Here is a 27706-nt window from a genome sequence, read left to right on the forward strand (position 1 = left end):
GTGTGATAGTGTCTGACTCTGCGGGTCCACATCACACGAGGAATTGTGGTCCAGCCAAATCGATACATCTTTGGGCATGGGTGTGGGATGGGAGACACAATTCAATCCCTGACAACATACAATCGATGCTATTGGGTGAATAACTTTTCATTTGAACACTATGGCTCTGAGAGAGTTTCTTAAAAATTGTATGTGCTACAACAGTTTGAATGCTGGAATTATGTGTATGCATGACCAAGGCTGATCCTGATGAAGCATGGTACTTTCAATCACCTGTGACATATGTGAGAGTTGGACGTTGAATATGGAGACCAAAAAAGAATTGGTGCATGTGAATTTTCCTGCTGGCGACGGTTCTTGAAAGTACCATGGACTTCCAGAAGAACAAACCAAACTGTCCATGTGAAGTACAGCCAGAAGGCCCCGTAGAGGTGAGGATGCCAGACTTTAGGTCAAGTGCTTTGGACGTGTTATCAGAAAAGAGCAGTCCCTGGAAAGGGACATCCTCCTTGGTAAAGCGAGGAACAGCAAGAAGGAGGAAGACCGTTGACAAAATGTACTGACCTGGTGGCTGCAGGGCTGGGCTCAGCCTTGTGGCGAGCTGTCCAGGACTGGGCAGCATTTGGTTCTGCTGGACAGAGTCGTTCTGAGTCAGCACTGACTCAGTGCCACCAAACAACAACTACAGGAAGGATTTCTGGTTAATGAGTGGACTTTATTTACTCACCATACCTTCCTTCTATGTATAACCTAAATGATCAAGAAAGATGAAAAGTCTGGGATTTTTCTCTCCTTGCTCTGAGTGACCCCTTGGTATGTTGCAATTTCAGGTGTGCTTTCAGACTCGAGGATCCTGGATCAGAGGTAAAAGAAAGCTCATACTCAAAGCAATGGCAATAGCCAGGATATCTGCATGATGCCAAACCTCTCCATCTTAATTCTCTTAGGATGAGGTGACAAGGGGCAGGGGACATCTGTCCCTGTAGTAGGGTGCATGGGAGGAAGGGCACCTTGAGCTAAAGGAATCTACATATCTGTTCCGGAGGGAGAAATGGTCTTTATTAAACTTGACAGGAAAGAAATTTGTCTTTCTCTGAAAGGAGATCGTATCTCTGTTGTTGAAAGCTTTATTTCCTATGCACACATCCTTGAGAAAACACTCTGGATGGTAGCTGTGCAGAAGCATGAGTTTCATGGAAAATTGTCTCACAATTTATTTTGTTTCAGCAATTTTCTATCGTCATTCACTTACCAACAGACTTCTCTGTGTGCATCAGTCCCTCCAGTACTTCACGATTCTATTCGCCAGTATTAAGAGCTCCCTTAGGTTATTCTGATTTCTACAAAGAGAGGTATGCTTTGAATGTTCATTTGCTCCTATCCTCTACCTCTCTCTTGCTCTTTTTCAGAGTGAATCTTGATGGAAGTCAAAGTGCGGGGACCATGCGCTCGTTGCCTTCGATCCAGTCCCACAGCTTCAGCTTGAGCGGTTCTGTGTCTTCCTGCTGCTCCTGCATCCTCATTTCAGGAAGGGGGCTGATGACACATGAGCAGATTAGGAGGGGAAGCCCTCACTGGAGAGCAGGTATGCAAAGGCACTGTCACCACTTTGGCGGCGAAGCTGGGTGTACAGACTCCCTTACCACTACTGCCCCCAGTAATGCTTTGAGGGGGGCATGATGACAGGTGGAGGCAGGCAGGCTTTGCAGGGGGCAGTGAAGTTACAGGTTACAGGTGATTGGTTTTCCACATCAGATCGCATCACAGGGCGTGGTTACATCATTATGTAAGTGCCAAATTACATCACTGCATAACTGACAAACCACTGAGAACTGCATAGCTATTATATAAAAATACATACATATATATAATCTGGTATCTATATGAATCCTGGTGGTATAGTGGCTATGAGTGGGTCTGCAATCCTCAAGATCAGCAGTTCAAAACCACCAACCGCCGTGTGAGACAACAATGGGGCTTTCTACTCCCATAAAAAGTTATAGTCTCAAGACTCACAGGGACCATCCTAACCTGTCCTACAGGGTCAATATGAGTCAGCATCGATTCAATGGCATTGATACAACATACACACAGTGTGTGTGTGTGTGTGTGTGTGGGGGGGGTAATACTCTCTTCCTAAGTTTGTCTTAGTCTGAAAGCTTGGCTAAAGCCTGTTCAACATCATAGCAATATGCAAACCTTTGTTTACTGACAGGTGCTATCTGTCACTATGGTGGTGTGAACATTTACTGCAACCAGCTGCTGACCAAAAGGTTGGTAGTTCAATTCTTCAAGCATCACCTCAGAAGAATAACTTGGTCATCTACTTCTGATAAATCTGTCATTGAAAATCTGTACAGCATAGCTCTACTCTGACATACAAAGGGTTTCCAGGAGGTGGAATTGAGTGAGTGACTGCTGGCATGTGCATGTGTGTGAATATATTACACACACATGTATTACACAAAATGTAAGAAGTTCATTGAATTTATTTTATAACTATAAATATAATTGATTTTAATATGAAAATCTTATCGTGAGCACAGATTTCCCTCCAAAAAGTCAGGCTGTAAAATAAACATAGTCAATTGGTTCTAAGTCATACAAATCAATAGTCATTTACACCTTCTTCATTCATTTTGCTAACATTTGCTAGTAGATCAATGCTAGTGGATGCCAAATGTTTAAAGAAGACAATTAGAGAAAAATTGAAAATAAGGGTTGTAGTTGTAATGTCCTGTCAACTTGCAAAGGGGTGGAGTCTAGCCTGTCAGTCAGGTCTCAGCTTCATTACCTCATCTGGAGGTGCAACAGAGATAAATAGCTCACTGGAGGCCAGATACCCAGACACTCTCTGCTTCGTGTTCCTGACGACAAGCCACATGGAGATAAACTGATGCAGCCAGAGCCCTGGAGCTGGAGGAGCCTCGTGGAGACCTATGCCAGTGCTGAGATGCTTCCACCACCACTGGATCCACGAAACTTTCCCCCACAAACCTGTGATCTTCCTGCATTCAGCCACATTGCATGGCTGTGTGTGTCTAGAGGAATTTATGGACTAGTATCTATATATAGGGTAATATTGGACTATGGACTTGATCTGGACTCAGCTGGGATGTTTTCTTAATATACAATTACTCTTTATATAAAGCCCTTTCTTATACATACATAAGAGTGTCTCGGGATTCGTTTCTCTAGTCTACCCGGACTAACACAGGGCTTTCAAGTCACCCACTCATTATGACTTCTTTTCCAAATGAAAAAACTGGCGCTGCCCTCTGGAGCACTCGGGACCAGTCGGAAGCACATCAGTGCTGCCTGCCAATGTTCATACAGTTTGCAGATTAACTGGATTTAGAAAAGCGGGTCTTATGAGATTGGTGAGTTCTGAATTTGAAATGAGCTCGTGGGTCACGGAAGAATTACGTGCACTTCAGTTTTCCCTTCCCTCCTTTTCTCGCCACTCAGACCAATGCTTGAGAGGGTGAGCGATCTGAAGTGTTTTCAACACCGTGAGCCCTCGCTCGCTCTTCAAAACAAAGCAAAACAAACTATTGGTTTATGTTGGTCTCTAAAGGAAACCATTCTGTGTAGTGGCCCAGCCGAGCTCATCAAATCACATCCGTGAGAGTGTCCCATTATCGCAGCCCTTTGGGGGTCTAACAACCCTTTCACACTGTCGCCTGAGTCATAACAGTAGCAAAATGACAGTGATGAAGTAGCAACGAAAATAATGTTATGGTTGGGGGTTCACTGCCACACGAGGCACTGTATGAAAGGGTCTCGGCATGAGGAAGGTTGAGAACCATTGCGTTAACGCCTCATCAATGTGGTTCTTTCCTTGCCCCTCCCACCCACCTTCCTTTCCTCCATAATTTCCTGTCCCTCCTCTCTCCCAGGCCCTGCCCCTGACCTCCTGGAAGTCTTCAAAATCTTAGCCTTTGGTGTGAAAAAAAAAATCTCGTTTGTTTTTAATTATTTTCTTAATAGTAATGGTGTCATTAAATATTTATCTTTATAAGACTGACTAACTTTGTTAGGTATAAAATTCTCTAGGTTTGCTTATGTCATAGTGTTTAATAGAGTCATCATTTTTCCACTGATGCAAAATATTCCATAGTATGAATGTAGCAGTTTGTTTATCTATTCCTCTATAATCAACATATTTTTATTGTTTCTATCATTTTGCTCTTATGGAACTTTCTACAACAAACATTAGTGCGCATGTGCCTTTTCGTGTTGTGCTCTTTATTTCTGTAAGGTGTATATGCCCAGTAGAGAGACAGTAGGATCATAAGGCCTTGGTTTAAGGAAGCACCAAACTGATTCCCATAGTGGTTGTACAATTCTACATTTCCATCAACAATGTATGTGTGTTCTAATTTCTCCACATCTTCTCCGGCAATTATTATTCTCTCTCTCTCTCTCTTTAAAAAAATTGCTGAGTGTCAGTGTGAGGTGGTATCCCATTGTTGTTGTGTTACTAATGAACTCAAACACTTATGCATACAGTTGTTAGCTACCTGGCGGTCTTCTTTAGTAAGTTGTCTGTTGATATCGTGTAATATTGATATCTCAATTTTTATTGAGTTACATGCATTTTTTTTATTAAGATATGGTGATTTTCTATAGATTTTTTTGAAACTAGCCCTTTATCTGATGTGTCTTTACTAAATATATTTTCCTACTCTGTGGGTTCTCTTTTAATTCTTTTGATAGGTTTTTCGATGTGCATTAATGCCCTATTTCTAGAAGGTCCCAGTAGTAGTCTTCTGTAGTGTGGGTATGTTTTCATTATGTACAGCAGTGCTTCTTTTTATTATGCTTTGTATTGGAGCCCTTTAGTTTAACTTTATATTTTTCATTGGTGGTCTTTATGGCTCTAGGGCAGCGGTTCTCGACCTGTGGGTCCCAACACCTTTGGGAGTTGAACAACCCTTTCACAGGGGTCACCCAATTCATAACAGTAGCAAAATGACAGTAATGAAGTAGCAATGAAAATAATTTTATGTTTGGGGGGGTCACCACAACATGAGGAACTGTATTAAAGGGTCGCAGCCTTAGGAAGGTGGAGAACCACAGCTTTGGGGCTTACATTCAGGACTTTAATATAGCTTGAGTTCATTTTTGTACATGGTGTAATGTGTGGGTCTTGATTTCATTCTTTTGCAAATTTCATACCAATTTTGCAAATTTTCTAGCACTATTTATTGAAAAGGCTCTCTCTTCTACACTTAATGTGTTTTAATCCTTTATCAAAGATCAGGTGTCTGTAGGTACTTGGTTGTATTTCTGGGCTCTCAATTCTAATCCATTCATCTTCATGCCTATTCTTGTACCAGTACCAAACTGCTTTAAACACCGTGGCTGTGTAATAGGTTTCAAAGCCGCATGTAAGAGCTCCTACTTTGGTTTGGCTTTTTAAGTATTTTACTTATCCTGAGGTTATTTTCCTTTCCATATGAATTTGGTGTTAGCTTTTTTTCATTTCTTTAAAGAATTATGCTGAGATTTGAATTGGAATGGCATTTGAAAGGATTGGTCATTTTTTACAGGAGGAAGGAAATAGAAAGATATAGCATTTCTGGCTATATCTGATGAGAGAAGACTGGGTGGGCTTCTCTCGGTGAAGGACTAGGACGGGTAGACTGTGACATGGGTACCAAAGTGCTGGCTGAGGTCATGGGGCCAGTACGAGAAGATCTTCATCTCTGATTCTGACTTCTGTCCCACATCTCTGTTTTGAATTTTCGTATACTGGCACTCTCCACCTATATGTCCTACAATACTTCACATATACACGTCGAAAATTCCTCCTTCTTCGTTCCCAAACAGGTCATCCTTGAGACATGCCCATTTCAATAAAGAGTCTGAGAATAATTTTTTCTTGGCTGGATACCACTGGTGGTACTGACTGTGAAGCACCCACCTACCAACCAAAGGACTGGTGGTCTCAACCCACCACGGAACATCACAGAAGGCAGATCTGATCATCTGTGGAGCAATTCTTCTCTCCATACATTGGTTTTCATGATTTAGAATGGATTTGCTGGGGACCACCACCAACAGAAACAATACTTTCTGGCCTACTTACTGGTGCATATTACCTTTAAGGTCTAGCTCTACCCTCACCTCTTGATAATGTCCACTCTTGGGCTTGTGAACCACTCAGTATCCGATCCACTTCCATAGCACTTCCGCTCAACTTTCAGTTGTCCTTACATTGTTTACCTCGACCCCATTCCCTGACATTTGTGTCACTGAAGACTAAACATCAACACTTTATCCCTGAAGAACTCTGCTTGTTTACTATTATTTCCTATACATTGTTGCATGTAGATGATTTGCCTCAATATATGTAATTATTGGATGGGGCAATGCTTCGCATCCAGCAAGAGTTCAAGTGTCCTAATGAAACAGCACTGTGAGCAGCATGTCAGAGCAACTGTCACTGGTTCAATGCATGACGAGTTCCTTAGGGGTAGATAATATGCTTTTGCTCACTCAGCCTGACCTCATGGCTTGCTGGTTCTGCAGATGCCTTTAGGAATCAGTTACATCCTCCATCAGTTACCTACCTTAAACGCCGCTCTGCACAGTAGGATCTCATCTCCTTTTCTATGGGGGTTCCCATGGCAGGCTCTGTTTCTCTGCTATTTTTATTGTGTTGGAAGTCCCTCACCTTATCGGAGACTCCTCAGTTAGTGGAGATGCCCAGAGTTCTAAATGAAGCCCGGGACACACATCTCTATGCCTTTGGATTTATCCTTAAGCCTCTTCAGGCTTTTGGCATTTCAGCCTGGACTGTCTGTGACAGGAGAAACCAAGATACACTGGTCTGACTTCTTGCCTCGCTTCCCTTCCCTCTGTTCTTTCTGCTACCCATCCTCCAGGCCAGAGGGCTTTGTTTTCTTCCCCTTCTCGCCAGTTGGCCCTTTCTCTAACCAGCCACCTCCTTCTGAAACTGGCACTTCCCCACTTTCTTACTGGTTCCACGAAGACAGAATGATAGCCAGAGGCCATGTTCTTTATGGGGGAGAAGAATTTTTAAAAATATCATCAGTCTAATACTTTTAAAATACTGATCTGTAACATATGTGGCAGGCTTTTTAAATTTATAATTTATAAATACATGAGCAAATGTAAATATTATTAATAATTATTTGGAGAAATTGAAAAGTGGGGAGAACATGTGAGAGGCAGGCTTTGTGCCTTACCCAAGTTGGACTAAATTTTGCTTAAGTTTCTGTTCTACAATTGTCTCACTCGCCAAGGGCTTCCATAACAAAATACCACAAAGTAGATGGTGTTTAGAACATAATTTGTTATCACTTTTTTGGAGAATAAAAATCAGAATTCAGTATAGTGCTCAGGCTGTATTCTTTCTAAGTTCGCTTTAGAGGAAGACCCTGCCTTGTTTCTCACAGCTGCTGGGAACCCTGAGGTTCCTTGGATTGTAAATGGATCTTCCTTCACATGTGGTCTTCCTGTTGTCTGTCACTCTCGTTCTGTCTTTTCTACCCTATATAAGTAGCACCCAGAAGGTCTGAGGACTAGGACCCACCACACACTCATAGGACCTAGTTTAACTTAACGAATAAGAAAGGAAAGCTCCTATTTCTGCAAGGAAGAGCACATTTACAGGTCCATTGCCGAGGACTTCACCACCTCTTTTCTCAGGGAACACAATTCAATCACTGGTCAGAGCCAGCATGGTGGTCCACACTCACTGAAGATACCTGGATGATGTCTGCTGGGAGGAACCTGAGTCGGCCATCCGATATGTTATTAAGGGTCTAGAAGTCACCATGCTGATGAAGATGGCAGAGGGCAGGTTGCTAGTGAAGTGAAAAACTGGACAGTTACGGATGACTAATAATCAAAAGTTGCAGGATTTTGAAAATGAAAAAGAATTTTCTTCTCATGCCTATTTTGTTGCTTGAGAACTGAGTTCAAATATTTTTATTTTCCAGGCTATGCATCTATGTTAAATAGGGTTAAATATTTTAAGTTTTGAGATGCCTAGAATGAAGAGTCACACTAAGCGTCCGTCTCCTTTGTACATAACCCAAACCAAGCACAGATCACAGATCTTTCCCCAGCATCCCATCTCATTTCAGAAGCCCTGTAGCAAAACAACTCTAATGCCTGAGCAAAAGAGTTGTGGGCCAAAATAGCATCCAAAGTCAAGACTTGGATTTCGGAAGAAGTAGATTTGGTTTACTAAAAATCAGCATCTCTCCAAATTAGATCACAATCTGTAAAACATGTATTGTCACAGCCCAGGGAAACAGGAATAGTCTAGTTTTGGACTTCGTGAGAGGTGATCAGTTCTCCAAAAGCAACTAACATTTTGGAGGGGCTTGGAAATTTGGGTAAACAATTGTTGATGTTGATCTTTGTCCTATAATAACGTTTAGAAAAGAAGACTCGACGGTTTCACGCACATTCTTGGTTATCATTCAACTATGACAGCCACTCGATTCCTTCTTAGTCATTCTTTAATGAACTCAAACATTCGTTGAGTTTGGCAATTGGCAGGCTCCAGAAATATATAGATGTGTAAGACAGAGGTCCTTCCTTCAAAATATTCACAGTCTGATTACAAACAGAAAAAGGCAATTCAGAGGGTGACGTGTTATGATATAAAGATGTGTGTCCATGGCTTCTAGAGAACAAGGATTAGGTTCATTTTAGGCTGAAAATATGTGGAAACATCATCTTCTCGATTCCGTGTAATGGGATTTCCAGATGTAATCCAAGTTTCGTGGACATCGAGCATTTTCTTTATTAGATGCTTTGTCTGAGTTGATGTTTCTCTTTCTTTGAAGTATGTGAATGTATCTTTGAATATTTTGGCTGGCCAAACTAATTAAATTCAGAGACTGTTCACTGTTGGTTTGTGCCAACTACTAACCTTAGTAGTTCAGACCCATCAATCGATATTTAGGAAAGAAAAAAAAAGGCCTGGTAATCTGCTTTCATACAGATTATAGCCTATAAAATACCCTATAGGGAAGTTCTACTCTATAACTCATGGACTCACAGTGAGTCAGAATCAACTTGTCAGCAAGGGTTTGACTTTTGTGTTCCTTCCTTCACCAAAATGTCAAAAACAAAACAAAACAAAAAAAAACCATCAAGTTAATTCCAACTCACTGCAACCCTACAGGACAGAAGAGAACTATTCTCAAGACTGAGGTCTTTGTGAAGGCAGACTCCCACACTCCCCCCCCCCCCCCCCACGGAGCAGCTTGTGTGACCTTTGAGTTAGTCTGATCACTCACCCACTACTCTTCAAGGGAACCGAAGAGATTTTGGTTCCCAAAGAGCTTAATGAAATCCTCTTAACATGATCACTAGGCAATTCTCAAAATTAAAAAATCAACCAGACAAACATTTACACTTCTACAAACAACAACCAAGTTCACTGCCATCAAGGCAATGCCAACCACTTCAGAAGCAGTACAGTTGAGAAGGAATTTTGAGGTAATTCTTTCTGTCTTTTATAGGTCAGAACGTTAAGGAATAAACTACATTTGCATAAGCTAGGCCTGAAATTTCCTTAGCTAGAGCAGTGTTACCCTAAGTGGGTGACACCACCCTCTGTGGGGCACAGGAACAATCCAGGGGGTGTTGTTAAAGCAGATACCTACACTTTATCCGGGATTATGGGCTGTAGTACAAATGTTTCCATTACTGGGGAGGCATTGAGAATTTTTTTCCTTAAAAGGGGGCAGTAGGACCAATAAATTTGGAAACTCTACTCAACTCTCGGCTATGGAGCTGATTCTCATTCATGGAGATCCTAAAAAACAGGGTTTCTGAGACTGTAACTCTTTATGGGAGTTGAAAGCCTCCTCATTCTTCCACCAAGTAACTGGTACTTTAGAATTGCCCTTCTACTCTCCCAAGCATGATGTCTTTCTCAAGGAACTTGTCTCTCCTGATAGCATGTCCAAAGTACGTGAGACAGAGTCTCACCTTCCATGTTTCTAAGGACCACTCTAAGGAGCATTCTGGAAGTTTATGGCTTATTCAGTAGTATTTGCCAACATCATAATTCAAAGACATCTAATCTTTTCCAGTCTTCCTTATTTGCTATTCAGCTTTTGAATGCATATGAGGTGATTGACCATCCCCTGGCTTAAGCCAAGGGTACTTAATTCTCAAAGTGACATCGTTGATTTTTAACACTTTAAAGAGGTCCTTTGCAGCAGATTAAACAATGTAATATGTAATCTGCCTACTGCATCCACAGTCATTGATTGTGGGTCCAAACAAAATGAAATCCCAAACAACTTCATTATTTTCTGTTTATCATTATTTTGTTCATTAGTTCAGTTCTGAGGATGTATATATATGCTAGTTTATATATATATAGATATTCTGTATATTCTAATATAAATAAATATGCCTATATGTATATGCATGCATATATATAAGTATATGTATATATATATGTTGAGTTTGTCATCCATACTGAAGACTCTATTGTCTTGGATCTTCAACAGTAAGTTATCTACACAGCTGTGTCATCTGGTATATAGGTAATTAATGACTCTTTCCCAATCCTGATGCCATAATCTTCATAGAAATCAACTTCTAGGATTATCTGCTCAGCATACAGATTATATAAATATGGTGAGAGGCTACAACCCGGACACCTATCTTTCCTGATTGTAAACCATACAGCATCCCCTTGTTCTGTTCAAACAACTACCTTTGGGTCTATGTTCTGGTTCTGCATGAGTACAATTGAGTTTTCTAGCATTCCCATTCTTCAAAATATTATGTTTTTTCCTCATCTACACAAACTAATGGATTTATGTAATCAATAAAATAGAGTTAAACAGCGTTCTGCTACCCTCTGCTTTTAACAAATAGCCCTCTAACATCCAAAATGATATCCCTTTCCCCTCTACTGTCCTCTAGCAAAGCCTGAGAGATTGACTTCCTCTTCAGGTTTCATTTGTCTGCACTACACTGTGTTGTTGTGGCCTTAATGTAGACTCCAAATCACAGCCTGGGACTTGTAATGAAATCTATAAAAGCTCATCCCAGTGCCCATTCTGACTCTCACAGGGAGTTTATGTATCTGTAAATATTTTCCATGGAAGAACACATAATATAATTATTATGTTAACCTCTATTCTGAATTGTGCATAGGTATAAAATCCTAAAAATATTAACTGAAAATTATTATAGGATATCTATATAGATGTCACAAACTGAATCAAATTAACTTTCAGCAGTTCAGGCAAATTTTCACAAACCTTGGTCATTAATTAGGTTTACTTTTCAAAGTGGAAACAGTTGCTCTTATTTCTTCCTTATGCCCTCCCCACCCCACCCCTGCTTCCCAAATTGTCCAAAGGCCAGTAGGCCCTCACCTGACTTCTCCCAGAATATTTTTGGCTATGAAAACCTGTTCAGCACAAAGAGTTCATTTCCTCTTTCCAGAATTGGATAAAGCAATTACACATGACCTCTTAAAAACCTCAAATCCTAAACCTTTCCAAGACTCGCAGAAAACCTGACATGTGATTTATCTCTGTAATCTCATGTCTCTTGCATGAATTGAAACTGAACCGAATCCATGTATGAATGATTAGATCTGGAAACCAGGCAGCCATCTAGCAGGGAAGCAAATAAGTCCACGTGGAAGAAGGACACCAGCCTAGGTGATCATGAGGTATTGACGGGATCAGGTATCAGGTATCAAAAGATCCAAAACAGTTACATCAATGTGAAAGTGAGGGGTTGGAGTAGAGACCAAGAGCCCATTTGTAGACTATTGGACAGGCCCCCCACAGAGGGATTACAAGGAAGGGACCATTTGACCAGGGTGCAGTATAGCAATTATGAAATACACATCATATCATTCCTCTAGTTCCTGAGTGCTTCCTCCTCCCACTGCCATGACCCAATACTACCTTACAAATCCGGCTAGACAAGAGTACACACATTGATACAGATAAGAGCTCTCGCTACATGGAATTCAGGGCAGATAAAACCCTCAAGAACAGTAGTGAGAGTAGCGATATCATGAGGGTAGGGGAGATGGGAAGGGGCAGTAATGGGGGGACCCATTACATGGTTGGATATCTAGCCTCCCCTCCCTCTGGATGATGAATAAAGGAAGGTGGGTGAAGGGAGACAAGGGACTGTATAAGACTAACAATAGTAGTATCATTGATCAAGGATTCACAAGGGTGGGGCAGTGGGGGAAGGAGGGGGAAAAGCAGAACTGATACCAAGGGTTCAAGTAGAAAGAAATTGTTTTGGAAATATTGATGGCAACAGATGTACAGGTGTGCTTAATACTATTGAATGATGGATTGTTATAAGATTTGTAAGAGGCCTCCCCAAAAAATTATTAATAAAAAATAAGAACAAATACAGACCTTTATAACCAGGGGGGGGGGGGAGAACCTTTTCTTCCCAATTTACTGAAAACTCGTTTATTGTTAGATGCTAAGGGGTGGATTCTGACTCACAGACACCCCAGAACCACAGACGAAAACCACACCTGCTCCTGCCCCATGTTCAAACCATTCCTGCCGGAGCCCAGTGTGGCCAGCTGATATACCAGCTAAAGAAGGATGGCAGTGGTTAATCATATTAAAGTTAGTCAATGGGGGGAACCAACGAAGATGAGCCAAGTGTTGGTTTCCTAGTCTACTTTTTATAAGTTTCATACTAGCCTGCTTTTAAACATTTGGGGTTATTGGGGGGGCGTAGAATCAGAATGGTTTTTCTAAATGTGTATATAGAATAACTCTAAATCGGATGCTTCAATTTCTTCCAGTTTGGAGTCTTTTTAACTGGTAAGAGGCCATCGATAATCTAGATATGCAAGCGCCACGTACCTTTCCAGGGGAAGGAGAGTAGAGACCAAGATTGGCAGATATGTCAGAGACTAGCTAAACCAGGTTGCAGGGCTCCAAGGAGGGCGATGAGGGCAGGACAGCATTTCCTTCAGAGGATATGGAGTTGAGGACCAGAGATGCAGAGACCAAATCAAAGAGAGACCAAACCAGAGGAGAGCAGACCAAAGGCAGGGACTCGGCTATCTAGTGCTGATGGAAGCGGAGACTCAGTTCCAGAAGCAAGAACCAGGTTCAGTTGTTCAAACCATATGTGGGTGAGAGCAACACTCGTAGTCAGATTTCTTGGATCAGTTTGACTGAACTGTGGTTGTTAGATGTCATCAGGTCAGCTCTGACCCACAGCACCCTATGGGCAACAAAAGGAAACACTGCATGGTCCTATGCCAGCCTCATAATTGTTCCTATGGCGGAGCCCATTGATGCAGTCCCTGTGTCCATCCATCTAATTGAAGGCCTTCCTCTTTGTCGCTGACCCTCCACGTTACCAAGAATGATGTAAGTCCTGCCATCCTGGCCTGTAAGGAGCACTCTGGCCTTACTTCTTTCAAGAGAGACCAGTTTATCTTTTTAGCAGCCCATGGTACTTTCGGTATTCTTCTTCAGCACCATAATTTAAATACTTTGATTTTTTGAGCTTCCTTATCCAGTGTTCAACTTTCACTTGCGTAGGAGGCAAGGAGAATAGCATGGCTCGGGTCAGGCTTACCTAGGTCCTCAAAGTACCATGCTTGATTTCCAATACTCTCAAGTGCTGCTTCTTCAGCTGGCTGAGACATTTCAATGGTATTCCATCAGTTCCTGAAATCTTCTTTTTGGTAGTTCATTCAGTGCAGTTTGAACTTCTTCCCGATTACAAAACGGATTACGCAGCCACAGTAGTTAAAATAGCCTGGTAATAGTACAATGTGATCGGGTAGTGGGAGGCTGCCTACTTCATTCATCCTATGAAGAAGTTCTTTGCTTATCGTTTCCATATAAAGTTAAAAATTAATTTTTCCATTTCCCTAAAGACTGCAGTTGGGATCTGGATCGAAAGTACATTGTGTTTATAGATTGCGTGGACACGTTCACAATATTAAGCCTTCCTTCCTATGTGTGAATGTGGAATATTATTTCAGTTATGCTTGTCTCTTCTCGCGTTCTGTGGTTTCCACTGTACGTCTTTTGTTTTCTCTGGTTAGGTTTACCTATAACTCTTTCATTTTTTGTGTGGCCAGTTTTAAATGGTATTGTTATCTGGATTTCTTTTTCAGACCTCGGTTCATTAGTATACAGGAATCCTATACATTTTTGTATGTGAATCCTATGTCTTGCCATGTTTCCAAAGCTTTTAGTTGTTAATCAACACATTTTTTGTTGTTGAGTCTATGAAATGTCCTACGTCTGAAATCATATTACCTGCACATAGTGAGAGTTTAACTTCTTCTTACCCAAACTGGACTCCTTTGGTTTTTTTGTGGTCTAATAGTTCTGGCTAAGACTTCCAGCCCAATTTTAAATGAGTGGTGATAGGGGTGTTCTCATCTGGTCCCTGTTTGCAAGGGAAATGCTTCCAGTTTTTCCCTGTTGAGACGTTGGTTATTGGGTTTGCACATTTGGCCTTTATTGCATTGGGAAATTTCCCTTTTATTTCTAGTTTGTTAAATATTTTTCTAAGGAATCGGTGATGGACGTTATTGAATGTCTTTTCTGTGTTGACTGATATTCTCATGTGGTTTCATATTTTCTTTTGTTTGTATGGTGGGTTACATTGATTATCTTTGTGGTTGTTGAGCCATCCCAAGTACCTGGTATGCACCCCACTTGATCATGGTGCATTATTATTATTTAAAATATATTATTGGATTCTGTTATCCAGGATTTTGTTGTGAATTGTTGCATCTATGTTCATGAGGGACACTGGTCTGTGGCTTTCTATCTGTGTTTGCTTGGTTGTGATGTCATGGATGTGCTCGCTTCTAAACATGAGTGTGTGAGTTTGCTGGACTTTCCCATGTTCTGAAATTAGCGCTAACTCTTCTCTGATTGCTTGGTAGCATTCCCTGGTAAAGGCATCTGGACTTTTGGGTTGGGAGTTTCTTAATGATCTGCCCTGTTTCTTCTTTTGCTGTGGATCTGTTGAGGTTTTCTATGTGCACCTGCATACATTTGGGTAGATGGTGTATTTCCAGAAATTTGTCGATTTCATCCAGGTTTTCAAATCTTTTGTAGTACAGCCTTTCATATGTTTTATTATTTTTTCATATCATTTGGTTCTGTTGTGGTGTCCCCCTTTTCATCTCTTATTCTTGATATTTACAGTTTGTCTTTCTTTTCCTTTGTTAACTCTGCCAGTGGTTTGTCGGTTTTGTCAATCTTTTCAAAGAACCAACTTCTTGTCTTTATTTTTCTATTGTTTTCCAATTCATTTATTTCTGCTCTAACCTTTATGATTTCTTTTCTCCTGGTGATTGAACGTTTTTTTAGTTTTTTTGTTGCTTTTGTTCTAGTTGTTGAAGATGCTGCCTTAAAGTGTGGATTTTGATTTCCTCCTCTTTTCATGTGTGCATTGATTATTATAAATTTATATGATAACAGCATACCAAAAGTTTTAGTATGTTGTGTTTTTGTTCTCATTTATTTCAAGACATTTTAAAATCCCATTCCCTATGTCATCCACTACCCAGGAATTTGTAAGCTGTGTATTGTTCAGTTTCCATGTAATTGGTATTTTACCCTATACTTCCTATTGTAGATTTATAATTTTATAGCATTGTGGTCTAAAAAACTGGATTGTATAATATCACTATTTTAACATTTATTAAGGCTTGCTTTGTGTCTTAACATAAGTTATATTCTAGCGAATGCTTCGTGTGCACAGGAAAAGAATGTACACTGTACCATTGTTGGGTGAGTGATCTCTGTAGATCTAGGAGGCTAAGTTGGTTAATTCTGTTGTTTAGTTCTCTTTCATCTTTACTGAGTTACCTTACAGATGCTATATCCTTTCTTCAGAGTGGTGTATTGACTTCTCCTCCTAATATATTTTGTAATCATTTCATTAGGGGCTCATACAACTCTTATCATAATCCATACATACACACATCACATTTGTACATTCATTGCCCTCATCATTCTCAAAACATTTGCTCTCCACTTAAGCCCCTGGCATCAGGTCCTCATTTTTCCCCTCCCTCCCTGCTTCTCCTTCCCTCATGAACCCTTGAAAATTTATAGATTATTATTTTGTCATATCTTGCCCAGTCCGACATCTCCCTTTACCCACTTTTCTGTTGTCCATCCCCCAGGGAGGAGGTCACATGTAAATCCTTGTAATTGGTTCCCCCTTTCAAATCCACTCTCCCTCCACCATACCAGTATCACCACTCACACCACTGGTCCTGAAGGGATCATCTGCCCTGGATTCCCTGTGTTTCCAGTTCCTATCTGTACCAATATACATCTTCTGGTCTAGCCAGATTTGTAAAATAGAATTGGGATCATGATAGTTGGGGGAGAATGCATTTAGGAACTAGAGGAAAGTTGTATGTTTCATCATTGCTACATCACACCCTGTTGCTACGTCACACCTTGTATGTTTCATCGTTGCTACGTCTCCTCCCTGTGACCCTTCTGTAAGGGGATGTCCAGTGGCCTACAAATGGACTTTGGATCTCCATTCTGCACCTGCTCGCCCCCATTCACAATGATATGTTTTTTTGTTCTGATGATGCCTGATACCTGATCCCTTCAACACCTCGTGATTGCACAGGCTAGTGTGCTTCTTCCATGTGGACTTTGTTGCTTCTGAGCTAGTTGGCCGCTTATTTACCTTCAAGCCTTTAAGACCCCAGACGCTATCTCTTTTGATAGCTGAGCACCATCAGCTTTCTTCACCACGTTTGCTTATTCACCCGCTTTGTCTTCAGCAATTGTTAGGAAGGTGAGCATCGTGGAATGCCAGTTTAATAGAGCAAAGTATTCTTGCATTGAGGGAGTACTTGAGTGGAGGCCCAATATCCTTCTGCTACCTTAATACTAAGCCTATAAATATATGCATATAGATCTATTCCCCATCCTCATATATAAATATATTTATATATGTACATGCCTTTATTTAGATCTCTATAAATGTCCTTTTCCTCCTAGCTCTTTCCTCTATTTCCTTTGACTTTTCTCTTGTCCCACTATCATGCTCAGTCTTCATTTGGATTTCAGTATTTCCTCTTGGTTACATTACCCTTGATCATGCCCTACCAGGCCTCCTACACCCCCTTCACCACCAATTTGGATCACTTGTTGTTCCCTTGTCCCCGCGTTTGTTAACACCGCTACCTTCACCTCCACCTCCTCCTTTCCCATGTCTCTCTGGAACTGTCAGTCCCGCTGGATGAACAAACTAGAGGAGAAAACAGCGGGACTGGCAGACCTATGGAGATAATAACATGCACAAAAACAAGACAGAAAAATACCAAGCAACAATATAAAACAAAACAACAAAATAGCAACAAACCAATGACAAAAACCAAAACAAATCACAAGAAAGAAAAGCTGGTAGTTAGTTCAAGGACTGTTTGGTGGCCTTTAGGAGTGTTTTCCAGTCCAGTCTGTTGGGGCGCCACGCCTGGCCCCAATCTCCTATTATTATTGTATTGTCTATTTCTCTTTTATTTCTATGAGTTTGATTAATCTATTGTGAAGGTCTTTCATTGTGTGTATGTATGTTTACAATGATTCTGCTTTCTTATTCTATTGTTACTTCAGTAATTGAGTAATGCTTTTTCTTCCTCAGAAGAATTCTTTTTATTGGAGTATTGCTTACTTGTTTGTGCCACTTCCTTTTTCACGTGCACCTAAATTGACAGCTGTCTCTCTCTACAACACTGTGATACAGCTGTTAATGGCAGGAGGTTGAGTGGAAGTGGTTCATTTTGGCAGATAGTGTAGGTGAGGATGAATAAAAATACCACAGCAAAAAGAAGAAGAAAGGAGGCAGAAAAAGGAAAGGGGAAATGAAGAAAGTAAAGAAGTCAATAAAATTTTAAAAAGGCTATGTGGGGGCTTGGGGAGGGCCAGGGGAAGCTGTTGATTGGGATTTTATTGCAAGAGAACTGCAGCTGATGTAGGTGAGAACACCTGAGAGCAGCCACCAGAAGGTGAGGCTCTGGGGTGAATGCCTGCCTGGGGTCTCAAGGAGTGTCTGTGTGCCTCACAGTGGGGTGGGTGGGGGGCGGCCAGGGAGAATGTGGTGGCCATCAAAATCGAAACCCAGATGCCTTGTGAGCGGATTTGCTCCTTTCTCCCCTGTTCTGCCTGCACAGTTGTTTTGGGGGGAGGGAGGGGAAGGGAGGGAGACAGGAAGATCTCAGTTCACTTAGCTTTTAAGTTGTTTTCCAAGTTTCCAGAGAGCCTGGCTTTTCTTTCATGTTGACACTCCCACCCCCGATTGTTTTAAAGGAATCTTCTCCAGTGTGTGTCCGAGTGGCCATCTTGACCAGCAGTCTCGCCATTTTGACGGTTTTATGTTTGGGTTTTGAGGAGAGTTCTTAGAGCCTCTTTAAAGCTGGTCAGACAGCAAACAGGAGTTTGGCGGACTGCATATTGCACTAAGGATTAGTTACTTCTCTAAATTTGCTCTTCACAAAGTCTCCTAACTTTTAGTACCTGCTATATGATGGCACAGGCACTTTGGGGGAGGGAAATTAGGTTTGGAAAGAACATTGTAATGGCGTTTACAATTAATTGAGGAAACAGGGTTAAATAGGAAAGCGGGGAGGTTTCCTCTATGGTGACTTGTTAGATTATTTTCCTGAAACGAGTAGCAGCTTTCCCTACAGCTCAAGGTGTTATACAATTCGAGTCAGTACAGGCGGGAAACAGAGCACGGCTCCTATGACAAAACCCTTTGGAAAAACAAGAGATCAGGATGGATTGCATCGAATACACTTTTTGAATGGAATTTTTAAGACATAAAAAAGGAGGTAGAAAAAGGGATCATAGCTGAAGGAGCACTGATCTTCTATTAAGCGTGTTGGAAATTATTGGAAATAGTTATTTCTAGAAATCTGTTTTAAAAAAACAATTGCATCTTTGAACAAACTTCTATGAACAAGAAAGCCATCGCGGTGTGTTTTATAGCAATCAAATGGTCTAACAATAAGCAAATATTTAATTATGCTAGTAGACTTTTTACAAAGTCTTATGCTGGTATGCTTTTTAATAGTATTTTAAAAATGAATTAATGGCATTGAGAAAACACAATACAATAAACTATGAAAGTAATTGATGACATTGAGAAAATACTCATGATATAATAAACTAAGGAAAAGGTTACTGAACTGTTGCCTACAGTGAGTATGTATGTATACACGTGTGTGGACATGTGAATGCCATTAAAATTTGCCCTGAGGGCTCGGTTGGTTAAGTACTCAGCTGCTAAATGAAACGTCAGAGGTTCAAACTGACCAGGTGCTTTGGGGGAGAAAGGCACGGCAGTTTCCTTCAATAAGATCTCAGGCATGGAAATCCTTTAGGGCAAGTCTGCCCTGTTTTATTTCATCATTGTGACTCAGAATCAACTCATCAGCATCCGATTTGTTTTTATCATAGCTTGAACTGAGGAAGAAAGGCCTGAGGATCTACTTCCAAAACCCAGACAGTGATCTACTTCCAAAACCCATGGTCCAATCTGTACCTGATCGAGGGGGTTGTGAGGACCACCTCGCATTTCATTGCCTTGTGCAGGAGGCTGTTCTTCGTATTGCAACACGGTAACTTACAATGCAGTTTAAAACAACAAGCATTTTCTTTGTGAATCATTCCGTTAGACCTGAAGTTCAGACGGACACTTTGTCTTGTTATTTTCAGCACCTGGTTGTCTCACATGGGGTTGGAGTTCCCAAATAGCCCCACCCCAGTGAGTCTTTGCTGCTGCCTGTGGACTTCAGAGACTTTGTCTCTTCCAAGAGATTCCTCTCTCCACATAGCCTTTCATACCCAGGGCCCCTCTCTCTCTCCATGTGACCTCTCTCATCAGGACAGCTGTGATTTCCTTAGATGTAGCTTCAGAGGTCCAACAGAATGCTACTTCATTCCGGAACACAGTGTCACTCCATCTGCATGGGTCGAGTCAAGGCAAGCCACCCAAACTAACCCTGTTTCAAAGGAAAGAAAACAAGCATCTTTCATTGGGAAGACGAATAAGCGAATTGAGAACCAGGAAGATCGCGTGATAGTCATCCTGACAACCAACTGCCAAACAGACGGTTGGCCTAGATGTGTGGGCTTAGGGGAGAGGGCTGGATTAGAGGTAGACATCTGGGACTCAGTAGCTGACATGTGGCTCTGTAGTTAAGAACTTACATAGGATCGATCGTGTGAGCAGTAAGTATAACAGAAATGAGAAAAGGATACAGTATCAAGCCCTGGAATTCTGATAAATATGAGAGGGCCTTGATAAGGTCACAGTGACAAAAAGTACAGGACCATTTGGAAGAGCACTTCCAAGATCTCTGTCTGGGGTGGGGAAGGCCACTGGGATAGGAGGCATCAGAGGTTGTGGTACGGACGCACAGCAAAGCGGCACTGAGACGGTGGGGTACCTTTTCCTCCTCCGACCCGACACGATGGGACCGTGGAACACAGTGACAGGACTGTGACGATGGCTGCGTGTGCAAAACACATTTCACCTTAAGCATGGGGCAGTGGGGTCACATCCAGACACAGCTACCTGTATACCAACATGCTACCCTATAAAGGAGGATTTAGAGCTACACCTTGATGATTCTGAAGTGAGCGAGATGGCAGCAGCATGGGACATGATCAAACAGGAGTATCATGTCTTGTATTTCTGTAGATAGCAAGGGCCTGAGCTTTACTTCAGGGCAAGCTTCCACTCTGAAGGACATGTGGGAAGAAGTCCATGAGTGCTACAAGACATAGCATCTGCAGGGGCCCTGGGACACCATGACACATCAGGAATATCCAGTACTTGGGCAAGCTACTTTGTACTTCATTCCTGCAACACATATGAATGCATGATTCCTGTATTAAAGAATTCTCAAAAAAACAGTAGGAATGTCAACTACCTCACTTCATGGCTCTGCACGGCAGTGCCTGTTGTTGGGCCAAATCTACCTCTGAGTTTCTCTAATGCCAGTTCTCGGGAGGAATAGAATGCAGATTGACAAGATTATTCTTCTGTGGAACCCAAAGTATTTTGGAATTGTGCCATGCAGAATACCTAGAGTTTACCTGGCTCAGCACCAGCAATAATAGGTCCAAAATCTTGAACTAGTGCATCTCCTTAAGATTTTGACATTGATTTCTGCTCCTCTCTGGGACCAAATGTCTGATCACAATTGAGAACCTGAGTGCTTACAAGAAGTACCACAAATCACAATCTGTAGGTAGCAGGAAGAGTCTAACTCATAGTACTAGGAATACTGACATCACTGGGGCAATATCAAGTCATTCTCTTTCTTTTTTTATTAATCATTGTATTAGGGGCTCATAGAACTCTTATCACAATCCATACACACATCAATTGTGTGAAGCACATTTGTACATTCATCGCCTCATCATTCTCAAAACATTTGCTCTCCACTTAAGCCCCTGGCATCAGGTCCTCATTTTTCCCCTCACTCCCCGCTCCCCCTCCCTCATGAACACTTGATAATTTATAAATTATTATTTTTTGTCATATCTTGCCCTGTCCGGTGTCTCCCTTCACCTCCTTTTCTGTTGTCCATCCCCCAGGGAGGAGGTCACATGTAGACCCTTGTAATCGGTTGCCCCTTTCCAACCCACTTTCCCTCTACTCTCCCAGTATCGCCACTCACATCACTGGTCCTGAAGGGATCATCCACCCTGGATTCCCTGTGTTTCCAGTTCCTATCTGTACCAGTGTACATGCTCTGGTCTAGCCAGACTTGCAAGGTAGGATTCGGCTCATGATAGTGTGTGTGTGAGGGTGGGGATGGTGGTGGAGGAAGAAAGCATTTAGGAACTAGAGGAAAGTTGTATTTTTCATCGTTGCTACATTGCACCCTGACTGGCTCATCTCCTCCCCGAGACCTCTCTGCAAGAGGATCTCTAGTAAGCCATTCTCTTTCATCCACAATATTGTCCATCCCTTCTCATATGGAGATGAATTGACAAATGGATTTGTAAATTCCTTTTATTGCTATGTAAAAGAAAATCAAAATACAATATTCATATGTTCCTGAGAGCTAATGTCTTAAGTATGGACTACCTTAAAACTATTGTCTTAGAATCTAACATAGGAACAATAGAGGATAAGATTATAGTTTACATATTCCCAAAGGGATGGAGTGTGTTTGTGTGTATGTTTAGATATAACAAAGAAGAAAACTAAATGTTTTATTTTAAGTGAAAACATTATGGAAAAATTCCATTATCTTTTCATCTCACTTCATCTTATCACCTCACATTGTCTTATCTCAACTTCAAAAAGTTAATCTCTCCATGAACTTTTTGAGTTCTGCCCTTACCCTTGATAATGCTTAGAAAGTCTCCTATTTTTATTTAATATAGGGAAGTTTTTAATATCAGGAAAGGGCATGAAATTTAGTCAAATGCTGTATTGGCCCTTATTGACATATTCATATACTTTTCTCATTGATCTCTTAATGTAATTAAATACACTGCTGGATATTCTAAAGTTGAGTCCTCTTTGCCATCCTGGAATGAATTCTGCTGGTTGGAGTGATTTAATGTTTTAGTACAATGCTGAATCAAAGTGCTAAAAATATCCTTTGGGATTGCAGATATGTAAGAGGACAGCAGGAACACACAGTGTTCCCATGAAGCTTAAGCTTGATCATATCCATCTCATGTTATAACAGTTCAAAGATCATGGGTGAGGATAAGAACAAGATAAGGAGTTTGAAAGTGTGAGTACAATCTAAATATAAACTACTTGGGAAAATTGACCATTTTCCATGCTTGAGAATAATTTGATCTTGGTAACTCAGGGCCAGAGTGTCTGAGACATGAAGGCAAACTGACATAACACAGTCCACAAAGAGATGTTTACCTCCGACAGCCATCTAAGGGGCAACTACCGAAAATCAATGATGCATGGAAACAATTGATCCAATGTATTCATGGACCACTTGAACCTCAGCCTCCACAATCCTTAGACCAGATAACTAATGGTGCTTGACTCCTACTACTTAACTATTTGTAAAGGATCACATTAGAGCACCCTGGACAAAGTGGGGGGAAATATGGAACAAAACTCAAAACCACCAAGGACCAAGCTGACTGGTAGGAGAGAAGCGGATGGAATCCTGAAACCATGCCCCTCAGTCAGCCTTCAGGATGGGAATGGAACTCATCCCAATGACTACACCTTTAGGCAAACAAGGTTAACAAGAACACTAAAGACTTACATACTTTTTTACACACACCAGATTAAAAGGGCAGTATTTGCCCAAGTACAAAGCTCAGGATGCAACAAAGGTTAGGAAAGAAGAAAGAATTGAAACAAAAAACACCAGTATAAATTGAGATAAGTGATGTCGCTTTGTGTGGATTGTAATCAAGGCTATGAAACAAAATATATATGAATTATTAATAAAATAATCAGAATAATTTATAAATTATATTTTTATAGAAATTGGAGTTTGTTCTCCAGACATTCTGGGCTTGGTTTATTTCTTAGTGGTAGATTAGTAACCATATATTTCATTTCTTCTATGTATCTTATTGAATTAATGGTTCATAATTTATACTATGTAAAGCAATTTTCATTTCTGTCCCATTTTAAAACTCACTACCCACAGGGGGCAGATCTACCTTGTCTTACATAGTTTCTATTAGTCAGAATCAACTCAGTGGCAGGGAGTTTGGAGTTTTGGAGCATAACATTGCACATAGAATCCTTTACATTCTTTGTACCTGTTGTAGTTCCCATCGTTTTCCTAATTTGGGGGCAGACACACTGACATCTACTTTGATAAGTCCATTTTATGACATTGTGAAATCATCCATACCTACAACTTGTTAATATAATACCTACGTGGTATATATATTTGTATTATTTTCAATATTCAGAATCACCAAAGACTTAAAGGTGTTTTAAAAAAATATATCCTGAAATTCTAATGTTTAATTATATGGATTTTTCAGTTAGTTTTCTAATCCATTTATCTTAGTTTCATCCTTATTAATTTTCTTCTGTGATTTTGGTAACATCGTATTTAGGGGTTTTTAAAATCATCTTATTGGGGGCTCATGCAATTCATACATCCACACATCCATCCATTGTGTCAAGCACATTTGTACATTTGTTGCCATCATCATTCTCAAAATATTTGCTTTCTACTCGGGCCCTTGATATCAGCTCCTCATTAAGGTAAGTGATATTAACTATTTTTCCATGTGAAAACTTTTTATTTCATTGAGTTTTTGAATATTTTATTTTTCACCAAATAAACTCTGCTGCTTTGGAGCTGATTCTGATTCCGGAGGACCTCACATTGCATCTTCCAGGAGTAGACAGCCTCCCTTTCTTCTGCGCACAGCTGTGGTTTGGAACAGACCTGCGGTTAGCTCTCTAATTCTCCCCTAGCTGTTCTACCAGGACTCCTCAGAAGGATAAAAGGGTAGAGAGCTCAAAGTCTCCCTCCCTACTTCTGTCCTCCAGGCATTAAGTTCTCTTACAACACCAACGAAAATTTAAAATCTTTTCAGACACATTTGAGGCATATTTTAAACTATGGTGAATGAAAAGATGGAAGCTGTCAAGGATTTTGTCTTGTTTGGATACAAAATCAGTGCTCACAGGAAAAGCAAGGATGAGATCAAACAACATACTGAATTGGGGAAATCTGCCAAACAAGACCTCTTAAAAGTATTGAAAAGCAAGGATTGAAATTGTCTTACTTGGAGCCATAAGCAGTAGTGCTCAATGAAGCAGCAATCAAGAGATCCAAAGGTGGTTTAAACCCCTCAGGACCAATAATGAGAATAGAGATACCAGTAGGGGAAGGTGGGGGGAAAAAGGGGGAATCAATCACAATGATCGACATATCACCCTCCCCCCCACCGGGGGATGAACAACAGAAAACTTGTTGAATGGAGACAGTGGACAATGTAAGATATGAAAACAATAATAATTTATAATTTATCAAGGGTTCATAAGGGAGGAAGGGTAGGGGAGGGAGGGGAAAATGAAGAGCTGATATCAAGGGCTCAAGTAGAAAGAAAATGCTTTGAAAACGATGATGCAACATATGTACAAATGTGCTTGACACAATGGATGTAGGTATGGATTGTGATATGAGCTGCAAGCTTCCCCAATAAAATAATTTATTTTTTTTACATTTTATTAGGGACTCATACAACTCTTATCACCCCAATAAAATAATTTAATGAATTAAATAAAACCACCTCTTTAGAGTATTGAAAACCAAGGATGTTACTTTGAGAACTACGGTGACCCTCACCCAAGCCATGGGATTTTCAGTAGCCTTACACGCATGTGACATTTGGACATTGGAGACTGAAGAAAGAGCAACACATTTAAATAATGGTGCTGGCGAAGAACTTTGAAGGTATCCTGTATCGACAAAAGCACTAGCAGGTCTAACTTGGAGAAAGTACAGCCAGCAGGCTCCTTAGAAGCAAGATGACAAGACTGCGTCTCACGTATTTTGGACACGTTGCAGAAGAGACCAATCCCTGGAGAAGGACATCAGACTTGGTAAAGTAGCAGGGCAGTGAGACGGAGGTGGCCCTCACGAGGGATTGACACAGGGGCTGCAGCAAGAAGCTTGAACATCAGCATCATTTTGTGGGTGGCACAGGGCCAGGCAGTTTTTTGTTCTGTTGTACAAAGTGTCACCGTGCCCTGAACTGACTCGACGGAACCTAACAAAAACCATCATTATTTTAAAAGACAAATAATAATAATAACAACAATGTGTATACATAATGCTCTAGACCTGACATCTCTCACCTACAAATATATCTTGAGGATCTTCCCATATCAGGACATGCGATTATTCTATTTTTTCATACTGCCTCTTGTGAATTTACAGTATAAATTGATGCAAAGATAGATAACCACCATCAGGTGGATACAAATTTAAAATGCAGTCATAAGTATAAAAGATTAAAGATGTCTGTTCTCCGACTTGGAGTTCCTGACATCTGTTATAAACTATGGCACCGTGGATGTACATGGAGCCCCATGTGGACTGAGGTGACACTGTGCAGTGCATGGCTATGTAACGTCTCTGGTTTTAAAAACGGCAACTTCTCTATCTTGCTGTATTGATGTTACACGAGTTTTAGATTGGCTATTGCCACTTTTCACCTGACTGATTACTTACAAGGAGGATGTTCAGGAGCCTTGGTGGTTAGGTCAAGTAAGCATTGGATTACTAACCCCAAGGTTGTCAGTTCAATCCCACCATCTGCTCCTGTAGCAATTCCTAGTCTCGGAAGCTCTGAACAAGATTGCTAGGAGTTGAAATTGAAGCTCTGAACAAGATTGCTAGGAGTTGAAATTGAAGCTCTGAACAAGATTGCTAGGAGTTGAAATTGAAGCTCTGTACAAGATTGCTAGGAGTTGAAATTGACTCAATGGCATGGTTTTAGTTTTTTTGTTTTAACTAGGATACTGAGGGTACAGCTGAGGATCATCAAGTTCATTATGGGGATTGTAAAAGATAAGACACATGTGTGTGTTTACATTAGACATCTAGGACAGTGATTCTCAACCTTCCTAATGTCGAGACCCTTTCATACAGTTCCTCATGTTGTGGTGACCCCCCCAACCATAAAATTATTTTCATTGCTACTTCATAACTATCATTTTGCTACTGTTATGAATCATTATGTAGATATCTGATATACAGGATGTATTTTCATTGTTACAAATTAAGCATAATTAAAGCAATATGTAATTAAAACAACATGTAATTATATATTGTGAGATATTTATTTCTAATTCAAACTCAATGACATGTTGTCTTGAAGCATGGTGTAGCCTGGGTAGCAGTCTCACGCCGGGTACTGCAGGTGGGTGTATCTTCATGTGGGCGGACCCGCCTGGAGACAGATAGAGGAGTCGGTGTCTTGTTTCCTAAGCCCGTTGGAAATATGTGTTTCCTGATTTTTAGGCGACCCCTATGAAAGGGTCGTTCAACCCCCCCAAAGGGGTCGCCACCCACGAGTTGAGACCCGCTGCTCTAGGCTCTGTAGAGGTACAACTGCTAATGGCTCAGCTGCCAACAGAAAGACTGGTGATTTGACCCCACACAGTGGGCAGTGGTTGAGCATTGAGCTAAGCAGTGGTTAAGCACTGGGTTAAGCATTGGGCAAGGTCAGCGGTTTGAAATCACCAGCAACTGTGAGTGAGGTCAACACAGCTTTCTGCTCCCGTAAATATTTACAGCCTCGGAAATCCACAGGGGCCATTTGACGCCGACTGGATGGCAGTGAGTTTGTTTTTAGGGTTTCTTTTGTGATTCCACGAGAGAAATATCGATCCTTTGGGGCATTCTACCTTGTCCCACTGAGTGGCTCTGAGTCAGGGCTGACTTGATGGCAGCCACCCACCATAAACCTACATCTAGAGAGAGCTCCCAAAAGCTTGTGAAAGATTCCCTGATGTCTCCCCGCCACCCTGCCCTTTTTCCTGAACTTCATGAATATACTCCCTTGTGTTGCTGGGTTCTAAGTTTGTCTGTATTGTATATTTCCAGCAGCTTCAGCCTTAAATTCAGACATCTTACTTTCAACCACTGCTCCATTTCTGGGCTCGTTTGAAAAGTTTAATTTTAAAAGGCAAACAGAACGAG

The 27706-nt window shown here is 41.0% G+C and overlaps 1 pseudogene; it reads left to right on the forward strand.

Annotated features, from left to right (window-relative positions):
• The first annotated feature begins 368 nt into the window (after window positions 1-368).
• Window positions 369-21046, forward strand: LOC142449295 (ubiquitin-like-conjugating enzyme ATG10; annotated as a pseudogene).
• Window positions 21047-27706: the final 6660 nt, after the last annotated feature.

Source organism: Tenrec ecaudatus, chromosome 5, assembly GCF_050624435.1.
Source record: "Tenrec ecaudatus isolate mTenEca1 chromosome 5, mTenEca1.hap1, whole genome shotgun sequence".
Classification (NCBI taxonomy): domain Eukaryota; kingdom Metazoa; phylum Chordata; class Mammalia; order Afrosoricida; family Tenrecidae; genus Tenrec; species Tenrec ecaudatus.